Raw genomic sequence first — 21,872 nt, forward strand, 5'->3', positions numbered from 1 at the left:
AAAAAAAAAAAAAAAAAAAAAAAAAAAATTCTTGTTCACAACCAAATGTAGCAAAGCCAAGCCAAATGCCAGGTGTCTCATTCAGACTCCAGGGACAGCAAAGGGCACTTGGGATAATGACAAGAGTAGCTTTAGACAGCAATGCTGAGGCCCTGCCACATCTCAGACCCTTGTGAGCGCTTCCTCCTGTGATCACCATGGCAACCCCACAAAGGAAGTTGTCATCGCTTTGCGGATGAGGAAACTGAGACTCCAAGGAGGAGGGTGAGGAGCAGAGACTCATCCTCCACACACTCCAGCACCCGGGCTGCCTCGTCCCTCGCTGGGCCTCCTCCCTTGGGGGCCCCACCTCTCTTCGTTTTCACCTCTACTCACCTCTCCCAGTCTCAGTTGTCCAGGCTGGTGGAGCAGCACGGTTAGGGTGAGACAGGACAGTCCAGGGAGATCCCGTGCTGGGGGCAGAGGAGCTCTGGGACTGGCTCCTTCCAGGACCTCAGAAATGTCCCCGGTGTGGGGGTCCGAGGTGGAGGAGGGGCTTGCCTGAAGGAGGTGGCCCGTGGGCCCCTCCTGGTGAATCTGTCCCATGCCAGGGAATTGCGTAAAGTACTTTAAACGTGATGCATGCCTCTTTTTAACAGACAGGTAGACTGTTTCTGCATTTTATAGATGAAGAAACTGAGGCTCAGAAAGGCTCAGAAATGTGGGCAAGATCACACAGCTGGGATGTGGCTGTGCTGTTTCCCTGGAAACAGGGGCGGCCCTGGCGACTCCAAGGGTACCGAGGGCAGAGTGGGCGGCGGTGAGAGGGCTGCTCTTCCTACAGATGGGCCCAGGCCTAGTTCTCCCCGGGGAGGTTTGGGGCCTATTGGGCAATTTCAGCAGGAAGCCCAGGCCCCGCGGGGAGCATGATCAGAGGCGGGCAGACAAGCCTCATTAGACAGCGCCAGCACGGGCTCTGTCGCCATGGCAGCCAGCCCTCTTGCAGACCAGGTGGTTTTTATTACCAAACTTGGAAAACTTTACAGCAGCGGCGCCAACAATGAATCTTTATTCTGTTGTTAATAGCGTGTCTCTTATTAGCATGTATCTTTTCCACTTCTTAATAACCTTTACATTTCCAAGCCGCATTTATAATTAAGTCATTAATCCCTTCCTGGAATTTCTTGTTTTTCTGAAGCAAACCAGAGCCCCCTCTGGCTGGTGTGAATGGAAGGGCAGCCGTGCCACCACGCTGCACTGGCGATGTCATCCTCATTGTCCCATCCGACCCGGCAGCCTGCTGAAAAGCTTGGAGCCAGAACACCCCCGCTGGGAGGAGCTCAGAGCCTGCCCTAGGCCTTTGCCTGCCCTCTGTGACTCCCCTGCCAAGCAATTAGCCTGGGGGGTCTGAGAGGTGGTGGCTGGGGGAGCAGGTTGCTGCAAGGGTCGGGCTGGGGAGGATCAGAGGGTCAGTGTCTTGGTAACTTTCCTCACTGCTGGGACAAAATACCCAACACCCGCTCATGTTTCAGTCCAGGACTGGCCCGTTCCAAAGAAGAAATGGCATGGCAGGGGGGCATGGCGGAGGAGAGCTGCTCATAGTAGGATGTACAGGAAGCCAGGAGAAGGAAGGGAAGCAGAGAGGGATCAAGGGAGGAGCTGGGAGGCGATAAACCTTTCCAAGCCACACCCCCAGGGGCCACCTCTTTAGACCAGACCTCGCCTCATAACAGCAAATCGGGTACAGGCCGCAAAGTCTGATCACCTCCCAAAGCCCCGCCTGTAATTTGTGTGCACCGGGCTTCGGGAGACAGCTAAACATAGACCATAGCAGTAAGGTATGTGGGGTCTGCGAAAGAAGCAAGCCTGGGGTACGGATTGCAGATTGCATCCTCCTTCCTCAGATTGGTGCAAGGCTCCAGTATGCATCCTGGGGATGAGGAAGTGCTGTAGTACTGATCTCTGGGCCTCTATGATGTGCTGAAGTGTGTCCCCACCAAACTGTCACGTTGACATCCTAGCCCCCAACAACTCAGAATGCGACTTCTTGGAAATAGGTCTTTATAGAAATGATTTAGGTAAAATGAAGTCATTAGGTTGGGCTCTAATCCAGTAAGACTGATGTCTTTATAAGAACAGGAAATTGGAACATGGTCACAGACAGAGGGAAGACTATGTGAAAAAGAGCCATCTCCAAGCCACAGAGAGGCCTCAGATGAAGCCAGCCCCAGAGCGGGGGACACACCTGTAATTCCAACAGGGGGCGGGCAGAGCAGGAGGATTGCAAATTCAAGCCCAGCCTTGACAATTTAATGACTTAGAAAGACCTTGCTGCAAAATTTAAAAAAATAAAATAGGACAGGGGATGTAGCTCTATGCAACGGTTCTAGGTTTAAATCCAAGGCCACTAAAGGAAAACAGAGAGAGAGAGAGAGAGAGAGAGAGAGAGAGAGAGAGAGGCAGGCAACCCTGCCTGGAATACCAGCTCTAGCCTCCAGAACAGCAGGGAAATTACTTTCTACTGGTGAAGCCCCTCCATCCACGGCACTTTGTTGCAACAGCCCTGGTGAACTCGTACAGCTTCCTTCTAGCTCCTGGGCATCCTGGCTTCCTGCCCACCAGCCTCCAGGGGGCCTCTGGGCTGTGAGGGGCCACCCTGATGCCACTGTGAGTGTCACAGAGGTTTCTCCCCTGCATTTCCCTTCACCCCCAGCCTCCAGAGGCAGAGGCATGGCCAGGGCACCAACCTGAAGGAGGAAGGGGAGCCCTTGCTCCTCTCGCCACTGCAGGTCAGGGTTGGAAGGGCAGGGCCCTGGTATCAGTCATGGATGGTCTGGCATAGGGACAGCATGGAAGGAATGCAAAGCCACCATGTAGGTTTCAGTGCTGAAGGTGGAGAAAGCACCTGTTGTTGGTCTGCAGGAGAGGAGCTCACCTGGGTGCCAGGGTACCTGTCTCACGGCTGCTCACACACAGGCCCAGTGTCTACCTGCAGCTCTCTCTCCTGGATCCTCCACCACGGTGCTGGCTGGGACCCAAAGGATGGGGCAGGTGATCCTCTGGGGCTCACGGGGTGCCAAGCCCAAAACTCCATGCCAAGCAGCATGTGCCATTTGGGCCCCTGGACGACCACACTTTCTCCAAAAGATCCAAATCCTGACACAGATGTGACTTGGGCTCTGACTGCACTCAGGTCTGTAGGGTTCTGATTATTTTTATATACAGTAATCACAGTACATTCCATTTTGATTTTTTGGTTTTACTCTATATTTTAAGCAAATCTGTGCAATTTTAATATTCATAAGCACAATTCTTAAGACCTTCCCAGTAGTCTAAGGGGATTGCTGCTTTAAGAATTCTTCTATTGGTGGACATCTAGCTTGTTTCCAGATTGTTGCTATGACAAATGATGTGCACGGAGCATGACTCTAATTAGATTATTATTATATAAGGTGTGATTGAAATATACAGTGAATGTTTGAATTAAGAAAATGTTACAGTAAAGACACATTGCCATTAATTCCCTTCAATATGCTCCCCCTTGCTTTGAACACACTCATCTCATCCTTGCCACTTTATGAAGTGATTCTAGAAGTCCTCTTTTGTACCTTTGTGAGGTTTGGTTTTAAAAATACAGTCAATACTGCTACCAAGCGCCACCCTATAGAAAGGCAGGTTTATGAAAACATGATGCTGTGTCCTCATCCACCTTATTCACTGCATCTGGCAATCGGCAATCTCTGGCTCTTCCCCAAAGTCAGAATGACCATGAAAGGTGAACATTTTGAATTGATTTGGGACATCAAGGCAGCTACCATAGTGCAACTACAGATACTCGCAAGAGGGGACTTTCAGAACTTCTTCAGAAAGTGGCAAGAATGACAGAATCAGTGTGCTCAAAGTGAGGGGGAGTTTCCCAAGGGGGACTCATGGCAATGTCTTACTGTAATAACAATTTCAAATGTAATTGAATATTGTATTTTTTAAATCGTACCTTATATATTTTCAGAATAGGAATGACCAAGTTAAGAAGTACAAGAGTTCAATCCATGAACTTCACTTGCCAACCAACTGACTTATAGAAACTGGCACTGGCCCCAATGTTTTGTGTGGGGAGACCCTTAACTATAAGTTAACTATAAGTGTTATAGGATTTGTCTGGCTGGATTACCTCCTTCTCCGTAAGGCCAGGAGTGATTCTTGAAGCTCAATAGGGTTTTGTAAAAAGTAGAGAGAATTGGCTAAGGACACAGAATAAGAATCATAGAATCAACTGCACAGGATTTTCAACTAAACATTTAAACATAAATATGGATCTAAAATAACCAACAGCTATAGCTAACATGGAAATCTTGTATCTTCACCTCCCAAAATGCACCAATGAGGGGAGAATCCCTTGCTTAGCTCAGTAAGGTGAGGCTCTGCTGCTGCCCTGGGTCACCTTTTGTCACCTGAGGGGCCTTCCTGAAAGGCTATTTTCCTTTTCAAATGGGACAATTCTTATGATTAATCATCTTTAATGATAAAAAGCAAAGCTATAATGAGAGACTGACAGGTTGAAAGACTTGCACCAAATTCACTCCACTGTAATCAGTTGGGCTTGGATTTGTTTCCTGTGACTTTGGACAAATCACATGTCTCTGAGACTCAGATGTTTCTTCTTTACAATCAAGAGGTCTACCCAGCACCGTGGGGGAGTCTGGGGCAGGAGGATTACTGGTTCTAGCCCCATCTGGGCATTTTAGCAACTTAGCAAGCCTGCCTCAAAAAAATTTAAAAGGGCTGGGGATATAGCTCACACACACACAAAAATCAAATAGTTCTATCTGTGTCACAGTTGTTGTAAAATTTCAGTTCTGTGAATTCAGTAAAATACTTGCCTATTCATTCAACAAAAATTTATAAGCATTTGCTAACTGTTAGACATAATATCGGCAGGATGCTAAATACAGGGGAAGTCCCTGCTGTCTTGGACTGAAGAAGACAGATGGGCCATGTATAATCAAGGTGCTTTCCACTGCTAGGAACACAAAACCATATAAAACTTGACTCCAAACAACTTCAACAACCCAGGTATTTAACAGCTCACATAATATAGCCTAACATCGGACTAGCCTACAGCTGCTCTACCATCAAGGCTACTTTCTCCCATCTGTCTCCTCTGCCATCCTCGGAATACTAGTAGTCTACCCTGGTGCCCTCATGGTCACAAGATGGCTGCTGATACTCTAGGCTGGCATCCTCCCATGGCAATAGGAAAAGGGTAGAAAGGCAAAAGACCCTTCCTGATGTTCATTCTGTTGGTTTTTCCATGGTGAAATTCACGAAACACTAGATGGATCCTTTGAAGGTGATGACTCAGTGGTTGAGGACATTCAGTGCTGCACAACCGCCACCTACGATCAAGTTCCAAAACATTTTCATCACCCCGAAAGGAACCCCTAAACAACCTTTCAGAATACATGCCTCACGTCTTTCCAATGCAAATTCGGTCACACTATCATTTTAAAACCTCTTACTGGTAAGGGGTGTGGAATTATGATGAATGAATGAACAAAAGTATTAGCATAATAATGGAACGTATAATGGGTGCCCAATGTGTTCAACTTTCCCATATTAATGTTAGCTCAGTGGGCAGAGTACACTGCAGCCTAACTTGCCAAAATGAAAATAAATAAATAAAATAACTAGAGCTGTCCCCCAAGGGCATTGCAGATTAATCTCCCATGCTTGGGCAATGCATGCTCACCATCAAAGAGCAGTATCTGCTGTCTCTTAGGTGGCAGAGGAGTGGGCATCTAGAGCCTGCAGACCTCACCAGCCTCTTATCCATTTCCCAACTGCACCATCTTCCTGACCTTTTTCGCTACCCCAAATGGACTGCTCTTCACTTCTTTTTAAAAAATGTTACTCAGAAATAGTAGACCATATTATGCATTTCTGAGACACCTGTTTGCAATCACTTTGCCTTTCCTACAACTACTTGAGGCTTGTTTTCGGGAGCTACAGGAAGCCTCCAGGAAAGCCTCCAGGAAACAGCTCCCCCAGCACGCCACATCCTGTAGAGGGCGCTCTCCTTTCCTCCTTGGGCACAGTGACCCTTATCTGTCTGACGGTGTCTCAGGGGCAGGAAACATTTCACTATCAGGTGGCTATGCCCAGGGTAAATGACCAACTAAATTGGCACTTCCCTTCCAGTGTCTCTGGGGTCTGGCTGCCCCTGGCTGTGCCAGGTGACAGAGTGGGCCAGAGGTTCCCATCTCGGGCAAGCAAAGGTAAACTGGGGGAGGTAGGGATTGAAGACTTGCGTCCCATTTCAGAGATTCTCATCTTCCTTTGCGTAACTCATATTGATGGAGGCCGGAGATGCACACAGACTGTGCTGGGCACCAGGTACGTAGCATTGCTGCAGCAACCAGTCTCCTGGGAGCTTAACATCTATCGTCGTCAAATAACCTCCGCAATATATAATTACACACTGTGGAAAATCTTTACTTTTGCAATGGCTGACGGGCCCAGTCTATTACCTGGAAAAAGCAGCACGACCCAAAGAGTCTTAGGTCAGATAATTCCCAATGCACCCGGGGTCCAGCTAAACATCACTCGGGTGACTCTTCAGTCCCCACCAAAGCTGTCCTATAGGAAGTCCAGGCCACCTCCTTCCTCACTCACTTCAGACACTCACTTCTTCTGCTGGTGTCTGATTTGCAAATCTCTTTGCATAGCTGAATGCTTACATCCTAGAATGAGGATAGCACGGTGTTAATCCCAGCACTTGAGTCGGAGGTCAATAAACGTTTTCTTGGATGACCAGACAGTAAATAATGCCCACATTTTGCAGGCCGCATGGCTTCCATCACAACTGCTCATCTCTGTCACCACACTGAAAACAGCCAGGGACAATTCGTAAACATATACTCCTGTTTCCAGTACAGTTTTACTGTGGACACTCCCATTGGGATTGCATATCGTTTTCACATCACAAAATGTGTTCTGTGGAATTTTTTTTTCTTCAACCATTGAAAAGCCAGCTAAAGATCACACAAATCAGAGGCAGTATGCCAAGATGCTGAACAGTCCCAAAGGCACTTGGGCAAAAATGGACGTAATATGAGAAACAAAAGCCTTGGAGAAGTTGAATCATAACCAGCGTGGAGACTGGAGCGGGGTGGGTGTGAAGGAAGCAAAGTGTGAGCAGGTGGGATCCAAATGTGGGCAGGGTTGCTGGGGAGACACCAGGCCGCAGTCCTAAGCAATGGGACCAATAGCAGGAAGCCCAGCCTTTGGGAAACCGTCCCCGGCTCCGTGCTGGGGCCACTCCTGACTCAGCATCCCAGCCCCACCTGCGTCCCTCCTGGAGCCCAGCCCTTTGCCCACCTCTCCCACTGAGCGGCGCTTCTGTCAGAAACTTCTGCCCTCTGAGGCCTGCCCACAATTGCCTGGCCAGGACTTGGGCTGCACAGCCCGAGGCTTATAAAGTGACATCAACACAAGGGCGGGCTGTTTCATTTGCCAAATGAGGTCACTTTCAAAACCCGAATATTCCTTTCATTCTGTAAATAAGGGCATTTTCCTTTTGACCCTCCAACCATCAGAAAGATGTGACCTTGGGGTCAACCTTGGTCACCTCTCACACCCACGTGCATCCTTCCTAGCAGCCCTCAGCTGCTCCGCAGGGCTGGACCCAGCTTGGAGTGAATACTTTTAAAGAAAAAGAACACCATGTATAAAATATGGCAGGAGAGAAAGTTATTATTTATTATGAGAGAGCACAACAAGTCACAAATCACATCTTTAAAAGCTGACAAAACTACAAACACGACAAAATCCAGAAGAACCCACAGTATTGAATTTCACTAACTCCCTGACGTGCCCTTAAAGATACTCTTTTCGTTCTTGGTTTTTGGCTATATATTTAGTTTTCCTTTTCCTTGTCAACAATTTCGGACTGTTTTTTTGGTGGGCAGAATGAAAGGACAATCTTCCCTTTGCCACCACCCATGTAGTTTTCTCTTCATTACTGATCATTTGGGAGGTTTCTTTAGCTTCCTGACTCGTTGCTGTTGGTGATGTAAATGTTACCACTGTCCTCAAATTCAGGAAAACCTCCTGTCCTTTGCCTGTTGTGATGGTGCCTGCAGGATTATCAAGTGTTCCAGGCAGGAAGAACTTAACTTCCACTCGAGGTTGCTGAGGGTCTTATCTTTCTCTTTGGCACATGTACAGCTGATGACAGGAAGAATTTTCCTTCCACCAGCTTCTGACGCTGCACCTTCAAACCTTGTTTCTTCCCCTACAATCCATAGGCAGAATTTGGTTTTCTTAAATGGTGTACGACATTCGTCTTACCTCTCACTTGCAGTCTGCAATGAAAATGGCTGTGTAGCATTCCTAGGTGGAGGGACTGTGCTAGGACATGCCTGCCGCTGTCCTGGCCTCCCTGTTCCCTCCAACTGTGCCAGCCCCAGCCACCCAGTCCCTAGAAGAAGAGACTCAGAGGTCCCCAAGGGTTCTAAGCCCGAGTCACCACCTCTTTCCACCTCCACCCTCAAATTCTAGAGATTGATTTCTAGGCTTGTTCTTTTCTTTAAAAAGTAATAACAAGACGTTCTCACTTGGGAGAAAGATGATTAAATTTCGAATTACTCTGCTTGCCAGATAAGATTGAAATCTCTGGGTCCAGGCAGGCCAGAGACCTGTTTTGTACACAGGAAGCTACCAGCCACCGACTGGCCACGTCACAGGGTGACTGGAACGGAGCAGCGTGTTTAAAACCACATCAAGGGGCAGCAAACACGATAATGAGGGCATTTGTTACACTGAGAGGAGCTCTTCAGAACATGGAAATTGCCAACATGGTGATTATGATTGTGAAGTCGGTGAGGGAAATCGAATCCAGCCCCCCAAACCCCCCTTCCCTTCCACAAAGGGTGCAGGAAAGAGGAACAGCAGGCTGCTCAGGGTCTTCGCGAGGGAGGAACCATGGAAAGTTATTAAACACTTTAATAACGCTTTAATAATGCACAGAGTTGAGGCTTCAGCTTGGGTTTGTGGGGGCTTTGATCAAATCCAGCTCCAGGGCAGGGCTGGCTTCCCCAGGGGGCACCCAGGGGGAACCACGGGCAGGGGAAGGCAAGGCCCCGCCGGCATCAGATTTCAAAGCACTGCTTGGACCATTGTGGTTCTTATTTTCTAAGTGGCTGGAAGGCAGAGCTGTGCCTTCTCTAGGATGTCTAGGCTTGTCCTCAAACTCAGACTGGAAGCAAGGTGTGCATTTCTGCACCCATGCAGGGGCTTGGCCAACATTGAATGATGAGTGCACACTGTGGGAGCTATGGACAGACAGGCTGGAGTGTCCATTTTGATGTCCCTGCCCATGCAGGCCATGAAGATGCTCGCCAAAGCATTGCGCTCACAGTTGGGGAAAAGGACATCTAATCACCCCAAACACCCAGTTAAACATAGTACCTTCGGGCCTCAGTTTCCCCACCTATAACCTTATATCGTGCACGCACGCACACACACACGCCTTTACTTCCTTACTGTGCCTTCCCCACACAGCCTCAAGCTCCAGCAGTGGGGTCCTACTGAATATTCGAGTGAGTCTGTGATCTCCAAAACCTATTCTTAATAGAGCCTCAGATTTAGGCTGGACTATTCTGACAATCTATTCTACTGAATTAACAGAAGTACTAAGTAATCAGCATGGTCATTATCGGCATGGACACTGCTATAGTTGGGATCTAAAACATCCCCCAAAATCTCCTGTGTGTGGAAAGTGATTGGATCCTAGGGTGCTATGCTCGTGAGTGGACTCATCCAAGGATGAGTTCATGCCGACTGATTGATCGATTCGCGTGGTTAGGAGGCGGGGCCTGGCTGGAGGTGTATCACTGGGGCAGGACCTGGAAGGGTGTGGTTTGTGTCTGTACCCCTCCCTTCTCTCTCTCTGCTTCCTGGCTGCTGTGAGTTGAGCACCCTTCCTTGGCCAGGCCTTTCCACTACCCTGTTTTTTCCTGGGAGTCAGCTGACCATGGACTGAACGCTTTGGAAACTGTGAGCCAAATAAACCTCTCCTCCTTTAAGTTGTGGGTGTTGGGTTTTTGTCCCAATAATGAGAAAGTGACTAATACAGACTCTAAGGCATCGTTTGTCACAATGGGCCAGTCTATACGGATGTGGGGAAGCTGCAGACCCTCCCTGTGTACTTGGGGAGATGCTCAGGGGCTTGTGCAACACCCTGTTGACAGCCTCAGCCCATCTCATGGCCATGAGAAGGGCAAGTCAGGAGGGGAGAGGCTCAGGAAACCAGCACCCGGTGGCAGACAGCAAGGGCCGCCAGGCCAGCCTGCAGCAAGGGAACACGGCAGCACTGGGTCAGGCAGTCCCTTTGGTGGCAAAGCGTAGAGCAGAACACTCAGGACCACAGGGAGAAGCAAGGGCCTGGCAGGTGGGCGGGGGGCTCGATGTGGGGTGGGGGCCTGGCCCCAGCTGGGGTGCACAGCAGCCCTTGAGAGCCCTCTGAACTTGCAAGGGTATAGGGCAAGAGGGCAGGTGCTGGGCAGCAGGAGGTGAATGTGGGCAGACTCGGCAAGGATCGCCCGCCTGGCCTTGTGGCCTTGTGGCCTTGAGATGCTGCAGGGGGAAGAAAAGGCACAAGCACCTCCCCTTTGTGGGTTTTATGGGGAACTGTTGTTTTGGGGGTGTTCAAAGGCTGCTTGCTTGGAATCCAACACCCCAATTTAGTGAGGAGTCTCCGAAATCTGAACACCTCGAATGATTTACCCCCCTCTGATCCTTTTTCCATCTTCTCTTTTCTGACAGGTGGGTGATGAGATTTCACTGTCTAAGTAGAAAGGCAAAATCCCAAGTCAAGAAGGCCTGGCAGCATCCTGGTTCTAGGTAACCGGGGATTCCCTTTGCCTCCAGAATAGCACCTGGGGAGCCCTAACTGCCACTTGGCAGAGCAAGGAGGATGGTATTTTACAACAATATCCACGTGAAACCATTCATACTCATACAAATAGATGGTCCTCCAGTCAAGATCCTTAAATGAACCGGAAATTGGGTTTGTGGAGTTTGCTGTCTATCTCCCATTGCCAGGGAGAGGCCACGGAGCCTCACGAGAGACAGGAGGAAAGCTGAGCAGATCCGAATCCTAGCACCAGCCCGACCATTGGGCCACTGACAGCCAAGGGACCTTAGATAGATCTCAGATCCCCTCCTGCTGAGAGAGGACTGGGTATAAATACCCTGCAGGTAGCTCTGGGGCTGTTGGAGAACTCAGTGAGCTACAGTGAGCCAAGCATCTGCTCAAGGCCTGGCGTGGAGACAATATCCTGTGAGGTTCATTGGACGGAAAGATAGGAGAGAAGGAAGAGGAGGGGTGGCTGGGTCCCCGGGTGCCCCAACGGTGTCCCAGATCCTATTGGACTTACGAGCTGCTGCCAGAAATCCCACCATGACAGCGTCCTCCCTTAGCCTGAAGCATTGATCCCAATTAAAATGCTAATTATCTCTAAGGGTTCCACTTGTTAATTTTTTATGTTAATTTTGGTTCCAGTCTGTCATTGACCCAAGTGTGAATGAGGAATCTGAGAGCCTGGAGTCTACGGGTAGAGGCCGGAAAGGGTGGCCTGTTCCCCGGTGCGCCCCTCTGTGCGACCTTCTCCCCATCTTTCCCGTGGGGCCATGCGCTTTCCACACCCTTTGGCCACCACGGCTTCGTTCTTCTGCTTTGCTTTTCCCCCCTCCGAGGCCCAGCGCCAGTCTTCTTCCTCCTGCTCACAGCACGTTTCCTCCCTCTCCCTCCTCCTGGCTCCTCAGCCCGCAGGCCTTAGCCTGAGTGCAGGATGAGATGTGCATTTGATGACAAAGGCCAGCAACACTCTGCTGTGTGAAGCAGCCCCTGGTTCCTGCCGGTGTCCCCCAGCAGTGGGAAAAGGAAACGTGGCCCTGGGCACGTCACGGTTCAGCTCGCCGCCATGGAACTGTGAGAGCCGTCGGCAGTTTCCCCTCCATAGCACAGAGGATTAGCACAATAGAAAGTGGGATACGGCACGTAAAGGTGCTGCCATTTAATAGGGTCCTCAAATATTAGCTGCATCCACTCCCACTTTCCCCATCTTCTGTTGATTTTCAAATAACTCTGTGGTAGCCAAAGCATCCCCATTCCCATTGTATGGATGGGGAAACTGAGGCTCCAGTGGCAGCTTGCACAACCTGCTTCCCAGGCAGCCTCTCCCAGGCCTCTGCACCCGGTCTCAGCTGCTGCCCCCGGGGAGGAGCCGTCTGGGCCCAATCAGTCAGTTAGGGGGCGATGCGTGTGTCAAGAAAGAAGGAGCTGGAAGTGTACAAATCAACAGCCCCGGAGAGCAGACTCTTCTGTGGGAATTAATTAAAACCGCAGCTTTCATTTCATCCCTCTAACAAGCTTCTCTGTGTCCCGCGGTTTTGCTGGAGTGGAGTTAATCTCAGTTTCCCTCTGCACTTCAGCTGTTGGCAGGGAGGCCCCTGAGGAAGTGAGCAGCTGTCACCTCAGAGGGAGCGTGGACAGGATGAGGTCAGCGCTGGAAGGGTAGGTGCTTTTTTACAGGGGGGAAACTGAGGCCACAAGAGACTGGCTGGAGGCCGCTTTTCAGAGAACTCCACATGCAGACTCTTTGGGACCTGACTTGGGCAGGTGCAAGAAAGCCAGAAAGGGAAGAGCAGAAATCGTGAGCCCTGAGTTCTTTGCCACGTTCAACTCATCCCTCGAGGCTGGGCTTTGCGGGGCTGGGGACCCAAGCGTGGGGCTCCCACCGTGGCAGGGGTCTGAGAGTCTTCTCCGGACCAAGAGCTACTGTTTGCCAAGTTTTAGAGGCCATGTAGCTTGTTAGCTAGAGATGTTCAGCCTGGGCACTAGCAATATGGCAGGCTGGCCACCATGTCTTTGTTTGGGGAGACTGTCCCATGCATTGTAGCGTGTTCAGCATCTCTGAACCCTATCCTATAGATACACCGCCTCTCTCCACTAGTCCTGACAGCCAAAAAATATCTCCAGACATTGCTAAATGTCTCCTGTGGTGCAAAACTCACCGCCCTTTGAGAACCCCAAGAAGAAGTAAGGAGGTGGTCCCAGTTTGAGAGATTCCCTCCAATGACACATTTTGGGGGAGCAAAGTATGCCAGGCTTTTGGGGGGCAGTGATGAGGAGACTGGAACATGGGCCCAGAGAGGGAAGGATACAAAGGCATTTTACAGCTATCCGTGTATAAGGAAGCAGACTGACTGCACTCAATGGGTCCACTAGATTCCTTCGCAATCAAAACACCCATTAGAAACATCACCTGCACCAGGTGATAAGGGGGCGGATGGCCTCAAGCCTGCACCCAGGCTCAGCCAATGAAGATTTTTAACTGGCGCGTGCCTGAGCACATGTCCAACAGTAGCCTTCTTCTGAGAAACCAGTTTGTCCACGATGTTTCCAGCCCGAGTCATGGCGTAGTGCAGGCCACCCCATGTTCATCTGTACTGAATTCCCAAGCCAAATCCACTTGACTATTTTGGTCTAGATCACACTTGATCATCACAAACAACCACCAAATCCCTCTCCTCTCCTATTTACGGATAGAAGCAGCTGCTGTATTTGCATGGCTCCTTAATATAAACACGGCTCTGATTTCCTAACTTTCTTTGGGGAATTCCTCCTAGGCGCCCATGTTTATTTATGAAGCTGGTTTGGAAATAGAGCAGGCACTGCTGTCATTTCTGGGGGTTTAGTTAAGGTCAGCTAGGGAGTGCAGGCATTACCTGGGTGAAGGAGAGGTGAGAGGTCCCATAGCGGCCCCCTATGCCAGGGGGACTTCCTGAGGCAGCAAGCCTGTCCCCACCTCCAGACAAAGACCACATATCCATCTCCAAGTTCCTCTTGTTATCTATTACCTTGTCTTTTAGCTAATTCATTTTGCTTTGGCTACTAGGAAGCTCAGATGTAAATCAGGTGTTATCCCAGGTTCTTGATGGGTTCTTTCCTCAGTTTTCTAAATGATTTGGGAAACCTCTTTGAGGTTTTGTTTGGGGCTGCTTTATACATGTTTTAATATTGTAAACTCCCTTAAATACACTCAGAACATAGGTTCTCTATCATGAACAAATCAACCTCAAAGGCACCAAAGATTCCTTCCCACCGCTATTAAAATGCAGGTGCATGGGTCTCTTTTGCTAGAGGATCCACTCTGTATCAGAAAGCTGCTAAAACAATCCCCAGTGAATGATGTGGAAACTTGGAGAGTTTGAGCCAGAATGGACCACAGGCCTCAAGAAAGGAAGTAACATTATTAACTACTCAAAGTTCCGTGCCTGTATTTACAACCTACAGATGCGGACAACATGGTGTGAAATAAAAAGAAAATTCTTCTCAAGCTACAACTGAGCTTCTGGCAGTACCTGAGAGGTAACAGAGGCCGTCTCAAGGCAGAGTCTCAGTCTAAAGGGGCCTCCTTCCTACTGGGGGGAATGTCAAAAGGAATCTTACCAACTCAGCTTACTGCTTAACCCACAGGACAGCCTCAAAATAGTGCTGGGCTAGCTTGTGACCAGCCTATGTCACGCTGGTCCTGAGTTACCATAGGACAGAGCAGGATAGCAGAGAATAGGCCTGGCCATTTAACGCAGCAGGAGAGTGCAGCAACATCTAAAGCCCAAAGATGGCAGCCATGGTTTCTCAGGTTGGGACAGCTGGTCTACCTACTGTACAATGCTTGGATTGTTGCAGCAGCTTGGCCTCAGGGAATTTATTACCCACAAAGAGAGGGACAGGAATAGAAGGCCATGAATGTCCTGACTCAGGGTCCTAGTCCAGAGGTCAGAGATGCAGAAAAGGGAGCTTTGGGGTAGTGTATAATTTTAGAATAGAGGGGCCCTGGTCCCTCAGCTGTCTTCGGGGACCTTGCAGATCCCACAAGTTATGGCCAGAGCCATTCAGGGACAGGTGAATGGTCCCCTGGTTAAGGCAGCCATGGGGACTTGGGTTACCTCTCTCAGCGTGATGCCTGGCCCGCCTGAAGAGGCGAGAGTGGGCTGCTGAGGATTGCAGCCAGGAAGATCCCAGAATAAAGCTGACAGGAAAACAAAGCTGCTTTCTGTCCTAGACATCTCTGTGAGCGACAGAGCTGGAATTAGTCTTGGGCGGGAGAGGCGCAAGGCTTCTCTGGGTGGTGCTGCTGACTTCCTTGGGATAAACACTCCCACCATGGTCCGTTTCAAGGCAGCAGTGTGAGGGCACCGAAGCAGAGCAGAGCAGAGACGGGGCCCAGTCTTCCTGCCAGGCTGGCCCAGCTGGCCCTGATGAGCATGGCACTGTCTCTTATTCACCGCCCTGATTCTAACCTGCCCTGCTCCTCTGTGCCAGGGCTAAGAGCCACCTCCACAGGCCCACCGGGTAATGGGGTGAAGCCAAGTGAGAGGACTTCCCTACTTTTTCAAAGAATTCTTTGAAAGAAAGAGCTTTAATTCATCAGCCGTCTTCTGAGGGACAATAGAGAAAATGCACCATGAGCAGGACTAACAGAGCACCCAGGCCTGAGTAAACCCCAGGTCCTGATTTCCCCACCTGTGAAATGGGAGTCCCATTTTGCACCCCACGACCTCCCAAGGGTGTTGTAAAAACCCGCAGCATTAGAAAGCACACATTTGCAAGAGCTCACACATGGGAGAGGGGAAGGTCACGTTACTAGAGAGAAGCAACAGCAAAAAGCACCCGCCCAGCCGTCAGAGGGACAATTTCCGCCCCAGAAAACTAATCTCTAATTATTCCCTTGAGTTCTAAAGAGGCAGGGGCCCAGAAGAGAAGCACAGCTCATCCTTCATGTGACTATTTAAGCCTGAACCAGGAAGGGTGACAACTGTATGCACACCGGCTAGAATTTGAATATCTAATTTGATGGGGCACATAAATTGGCAGCTATTCAAATGAGCTCATTTGCATATATAGGGTTTAAGGCTAAATGATAATTCCTTAATATATTTTCCACAGTGCAGAGTAAGAACTTTAGATCTTTCTGCTTCTCTTCAAAGGTTTTAGGAAGGGATTGAAAAGGCAGCTGAATGGAGCCCAGAAGTCACCCCAAGGTGCACCGGGATGACACAGCCTCTCCTGGAGCAGCTGAAGCAGCCTCATGCTCGCTGACCATGGTGCCCCAGGGTAACTGTGCCCCACCAGAGACATCTTTGTCTCAGGGGGTGGCAGAGGTTCCAGGCTGGATCCCCTAGGTTTCATCAGACTCCCCAGCCAACAGCATTGCCTAGGTATGCAAATTCTCAGGCCCACTCAGGCCTCCTGACTCCAACAAGCCTCCTGAAGGACTTGCGTGCAGCTCAGGTGGGAATTACTGCACCAGGGTGTCCCCCGCAGACAGCAGTTATGGGAACGTGCTCTACGCATATCTGGGTCAAGGTTACCCCACCCTTTGGGATTATTTCCCAAGGCCAGTTCTGAGTTGTCATCAGGGTCCTTGAGAGTGGTTTTTACTTCTGCTGGAGAACAGAGGGTCTCTCCAGCCTCCTTCAGAGAGAAAGGAAGCCCTGTTCCTCTGATACATGGTAGCCTAGCTAGTGGGGGCAATGGGAACCCACCAAGTCCTGATCCAGGCTGCTTTCCTCCCAGGCAGGAGTGGCCACTGAGTTCTGCAGATGGAGGCAGCACTGGGGTCATTGCTGTAGGACCCTGGAGCTGCTGTATTCTTGGCCCTCTGTTGGACCAGGCACTGGCTTCTACCTTTTGCCTTCTGCCTGAGCAAAGCTTCTACTTTGCACCACTCTGCAGAGTCCCCAAGGCCACCCTGGGCCAGGTGAGCACAGGTGAATGGGGCCATACCTGACCGTGAGCTTCTAATCAAGGTCTAGGGACCAAGATAGGGGCCACGCAGCAGGGAGATTCCATCGGTCCAGAAGTCATGGCAGGAAGGACAGTTAGTTAGGTTGGCTGGAGCCTCACGTTTAACAGGAAGCCAGTGAGACTCCAGAGGCAGCAGGGAGGATTGCAGAGACGCTAACACGGGGGGAGGGCAGCAAGGCTGTGGGGAGCCAGCTCACAGAGGGGCTGTCAGGAGAATCCAGGGAGGCCACAGTAGCCTGGACCAGGAAGTGTGGATGGAGAGGACAGTGCTGTGTAACGACGGGACCACCTGACTAGGGAGCACCTGTGACAATGTGGATAGAGGCAAGGTATTGGGGGCAGGCTTTCTCAGGAGGACTGGGGCCGGGTACTCCCAGAAAGAAAAGGTGGAGCTTGAATACAGATCAGGATGAAGAAGAGGGGATGGCGACTTCCTTGGCTGGGTTTGGAATAGAGTTGGTAGGGCTTAGCTAAACATTTTCTGACAGCTTAGGGTGGTCCGTGGTTTCATCAGACAGCCAAACTCTCTTTAGCTCCCTGTTCTGCTAGCCCCAAAGTATGGCCCCATCGTCTTGTCAATAAGATGGCTGCTGAAACTCCAACCCTACACACAAAGATCCTAAGAGGAGAGAAAAACGAGAACAAGAAAAGAAGGAAGGAAAGTCACCTCAAAGCTGACTTGGCCCCTTTTCTGGGGTTTTCTTGGAGGCCTCTCCCAAAAACTTCTACTTTTAGCTCCTTTGGCCATCAGGGTCTGCAAGATAGGTTGGAACAGGCAGCATTTTCGTTTGGCACATGCTACCTCCAGAGTAGAGGAAGAGAGGAACGGATGTAAAGTAGGCAACTAGAACCCCTCCTTGCACAAGAAGTAAATAGGGTAAATTAGCATATTTTTCATTAGATTTTACTTTTTAAATATTAAAAAAAAAACCATAAACATTAGCAAATGAGGTCAAGTTATTAAGAAAACCAGGAGTGTCTCAGGCAGGCATCATTTAGATGCAGCAGAAAGCTACTTGGCAGCTATATTTAAAACATGGAATTCACTGTGAAAATCCAGGGACCCTCGAGGCCTGAGGCAGGGACCCCATTGGGGACCTGGCCCAGGGGTTTTGTCTAGTGCTGCCCTTTCCGCTTTCTCAGACCTAGAGGGTTCTGTCTCCAATCCCTCTGACTTTTTCAGTGTGCTCCGGGTTTCTCCCTCCCCTCCCCGCCCCCTCTCTCCGTGTCTGTTTCTCTATTCCACTTTCTCTCTTTGAACCTTGGATTTGTCGCCGTGTGTACGTAGCAGACAGAAATCACCCTGCCGTGCCCACATCCCCCCAGGGACAGTCTCCGGGACCCACCTCCAAACTCTGTGGGTATCTTGCTCCTCCTGTGCTGCTAAAACAAAACACCCAACACTGCATGATTTACAAACAACAGACAGTTCCTGTGCTTGGATCTGGAGGTGGGGAAGGCTGAGATCAAGGCGCTAAGAGATTCCACATCTGACGAGGACCTGCTCTCTCCTTCCAAGGCAGGCCTGCACAGGGGACAAACACTCAAACACTGGGTGCTCACATGGCCGAAGGGACCAAAGGTGAGAACAAAAAAAGGCCTGGCTGGCTCCCTCCGGCCCCAGTACAGGTGCTGATCCACCCCTCAAGATGAGGTCCTCATGACCTAGCACGCCCCAGTGGACCCACCACCTGGCCTGGCTGTCAGATGGCTGTGTGGGCAAGGGCAGGTCACCCAGAGAGCTCAGGGAGCCAGGACGCATTGAGGCCATGGGTCCCCACGCTTCTTGTCGTCCTTTGTCCAACCCCAGCATCTCTCACTCCTTCCGGTCTCGGGGTGGCTCTGTTCTCTTCCAGAGCAGCTCTGTCGTCTACACCAGATGACTCCACGCTATTCCTGACACTTGTTCCTACCTTTATTTTCCTCTCCCAAAGACTGGAAAGGCCAAGTCAAGCAGAACTGTCTTTGGCCCTGGTGGTTCACAATCTCGGGCCAATATGAAAGATATGCAGACCTGTATTCTGAGAGGCTGAGGTAGGAGGATTGCAGGTTCGAGCCCAGTTTGGGCAACCAGGCAAAATCTTGCCTCAAAATAAAAATTTTTAAAAGGACTGGGGATGTAGCTTGGTGCGAAGGTCCAATCTCTAATATTGCAAAATAAATAACATTTTACAATATAATTAATTTCTAGTTTATTTTTCCAAATAATCTAATTTTTTGTTTGTTTATTTTTATTTTCTGAGACAGTGTTTCACCATGTAATTCAGGCTGGCTTTGAACTCACTGTGTAGCCCAGGCTGGCCTCAAACTCGAAGAGATCCTCCTGCCTCAGCCTCCAGAGTTCTGGGATTATAGGCATGCACCACCACCTCACTTGGCACAATTCAATTTCTTTTAAAAGTTTTTGGCTATATATCGATCCTTATAGCATCTGCTAGCTATTTTTTCTGCATAGAAGAAATTTTAACTGTTTACCTACCTATTTTACCATGCCAAAGCACTGCTAACAATTTCCTGACCAACATCAGCAGCTACCAGGAGGCAGGGTCAGAATCCCCAGCCTCCCAGCATTTGTACCAATGGTGCAAAACCTCACAAAAGGAAAGGTGTTCCCTCCAGCATGAGTTACTTGAACACACACCTGTTGGAAGTAGTGATGACACACAGTGCTGGGGGACGGGCGGTAGGACACCCAGACTCCTCCAATTGGATCGCCTGGAGGTACATTTAACAGAGCATTCCAAGGGCCCTGAGGATGCTAACCACCTTCCATCCTGGCAATTCATTCCAAGGAAGTAACATCACCACCACCAGAGCAAAGGGCTTTTAAACACGTATATTATAAATAAGCTTACTTATAAAAGAGAGAGTTGGAAACATGCAGTTACGTTCGTTCCCATTTCGGCCAGGCAGGAGGCCTGATTTCCTTAACCTCATGGAGCGTGTGTGGGCGCAGAAGCAGTGTTGGCTGAAGGCCAGCTGGGTGCCTGGTGCTTCTCCTCCCTGAGCTTGGTGACCCCCCGACACCACCTGGTAGAGTGGCATGGTGCCCTTACAGATGCGGACGTACTGAATCTAAGTTACCTGGAGTGGCAAGACTGGTTTCGAGCCCGCTGTTTTTCAGAGCGCTGCAAAGCATTCCATTATTCCTGGAAACTCTGCCCTTGGCATGGAGACAGCCCATCTGGGGCTCTGCTCACTTTTGAAAGAAGAGAATATATCATTTGATACCTTACCAAAGCATGCTTTTCAGAGGAAAAAAAAAATCCCAAGTTCAAACATATTGGGTTTTTCCCTTTTTCCCCCTTCCTTTTATTAAGCACTTTTTATTCTCTAAGAAGTTTGGACTCATTAATTACAGCGGTGGTAATTATAACCCACTTCTACTTCTGCAGAGCCCTTCTGAAGAGCTGAGAGCCCTTTAGAAGCAGGAGCTCATTAGTCGTCCCAGCAGCCCTGCAGGTAGAAGGTGGCGACTGTCCTCAGAGTCTGGGGCTCCAGTCTGCCTGCACGGGGGTTGCAGGTGCCCTGTGCTGGGGACCTGGGCTGCCTAGAGCCCACTTCGGAGACAGTCATTTGCCTGAGGCACCAGGTGGGGCCTCCCCTGGGTGCTGTCCCGCCTTGCTAGTGGCTTTCTTAATTATTACTTGGCATTTCTTGGAAGCATGGTGGGGTCCCCTTCCCGACTGGGGAGCCCCTTCAGGAAGGGAAGCATTTTCCCCATGCCTCTGGGGGCAGCATGCTTCTGCCAGCGGAGGGTAACTGCGGGGCTACTGGCATCCTGACCAGCGGTTCCCAGGGAGCTCAGGCAGGAGTGGGGCAGGGAAACCCAGGAGGCCTCAGCTACATCTCCTGCTCCCATCCCACCTCCAAAATTATGAACCCAGAGACACAAGACAGTGCCTACCTTCCAGGGGCTTGGCTTTCACACTCCAGCTTCTCCACCAGGCCCGCTTGGACAGCACACCATGCGCATCTTTCTGCCATGACACCCTCCTCTGCCTGTTATTCATCTCACAAGCCACTGCAGTGCCCAGAGCACGCATGACACAGTGTGTAAGACATGGTGCAGACTGAGGACTGAGAGCCAGACTGGCGTAGTCCACACAACGGTGTCTTGTGTCTTTGGTGGTAATGACACAGGGACAGTATAGTGTGTCACGGGAACTAGAACGGAGAGCTCGCCACTTGGGGCCGAATACACATCACTGCCTGTACTTTCCACCCAATGGAGGGCAGAGATGCTACCAGTATCAGGGTTCTCTGGAGGAACAGAATCAATTAATATAAAATCTATTTTTAATTACACAAGGGGATTTATTAGACAGGCTTATAGGATCACAGGCAGAAGAGGCACAGTGGCCATCTGTGAGATAGGAGGTGAAGAATCCAAAATGGCGGTCTGCATGCTGTAGAGCCGGAGGATCCAGTAGCAGACAAAGGCGGAAGGCCTGGAAGCTCACTGCAGAGCTGCTGGTGTGAATCTGCACTGGAAGACTGAAGAAACTGGAGACAAGTATCCAAAGGCAAAGACAAAGGCTGGAGCTCTTCCTCAAAAAGGAGGAGCACACATTTCCTTCTTCTTTTCCTTTTTATTCTGTCTAGGCTACTGGGTGGGGCTCCCCCTCAGTTTGCTGGGCTACACGTCAGTCATCCACTGACACACCCAGGACTCACTAATCTGCTAGACTATTCAAGTGAAGTTGACAGAGCACAATTAATGATCACAACGCTTAATTCAATGGCAGAGACAGGCTGGTCCCTGAATCTCTTGTTTTAGAAAAGGTTATCAAATTGATTCTGATGTACAGCTTGGAAACTACAAGCCTAAACCAGACTGTGTCGTAAGAGAGGAGAAATCAGGTTCCAGAAAGTAGGAAAGGAGTTTCTGTGTCCTAGGTCAATGCCATGGATAAGGGTTTTAGCAATAACAAGGTATGTAGAGCCCAGGGTTGGTGGGGACTTTCCATCTCATTCAACCAAGAACATATGTGACTTTCCTGTGCCACCAAAGCTT

Source organism: Fukomys damarensis, unplaced genomic scaffold, assembly GCF_012274545.1.
Source record: "Fukomys damarensis isolate Sample0158 unplaced genomic scaffold, DMR_v1.0_HiC HiC_scaffold_25, whole genome shotgun sequence".
Classification (NCBI taxonomy): Eukaryota; Metazoa; Chordata; class Mammalia; order Rodentia; family Bathyergidae; genus Fukomys; species Fukomys damarensis.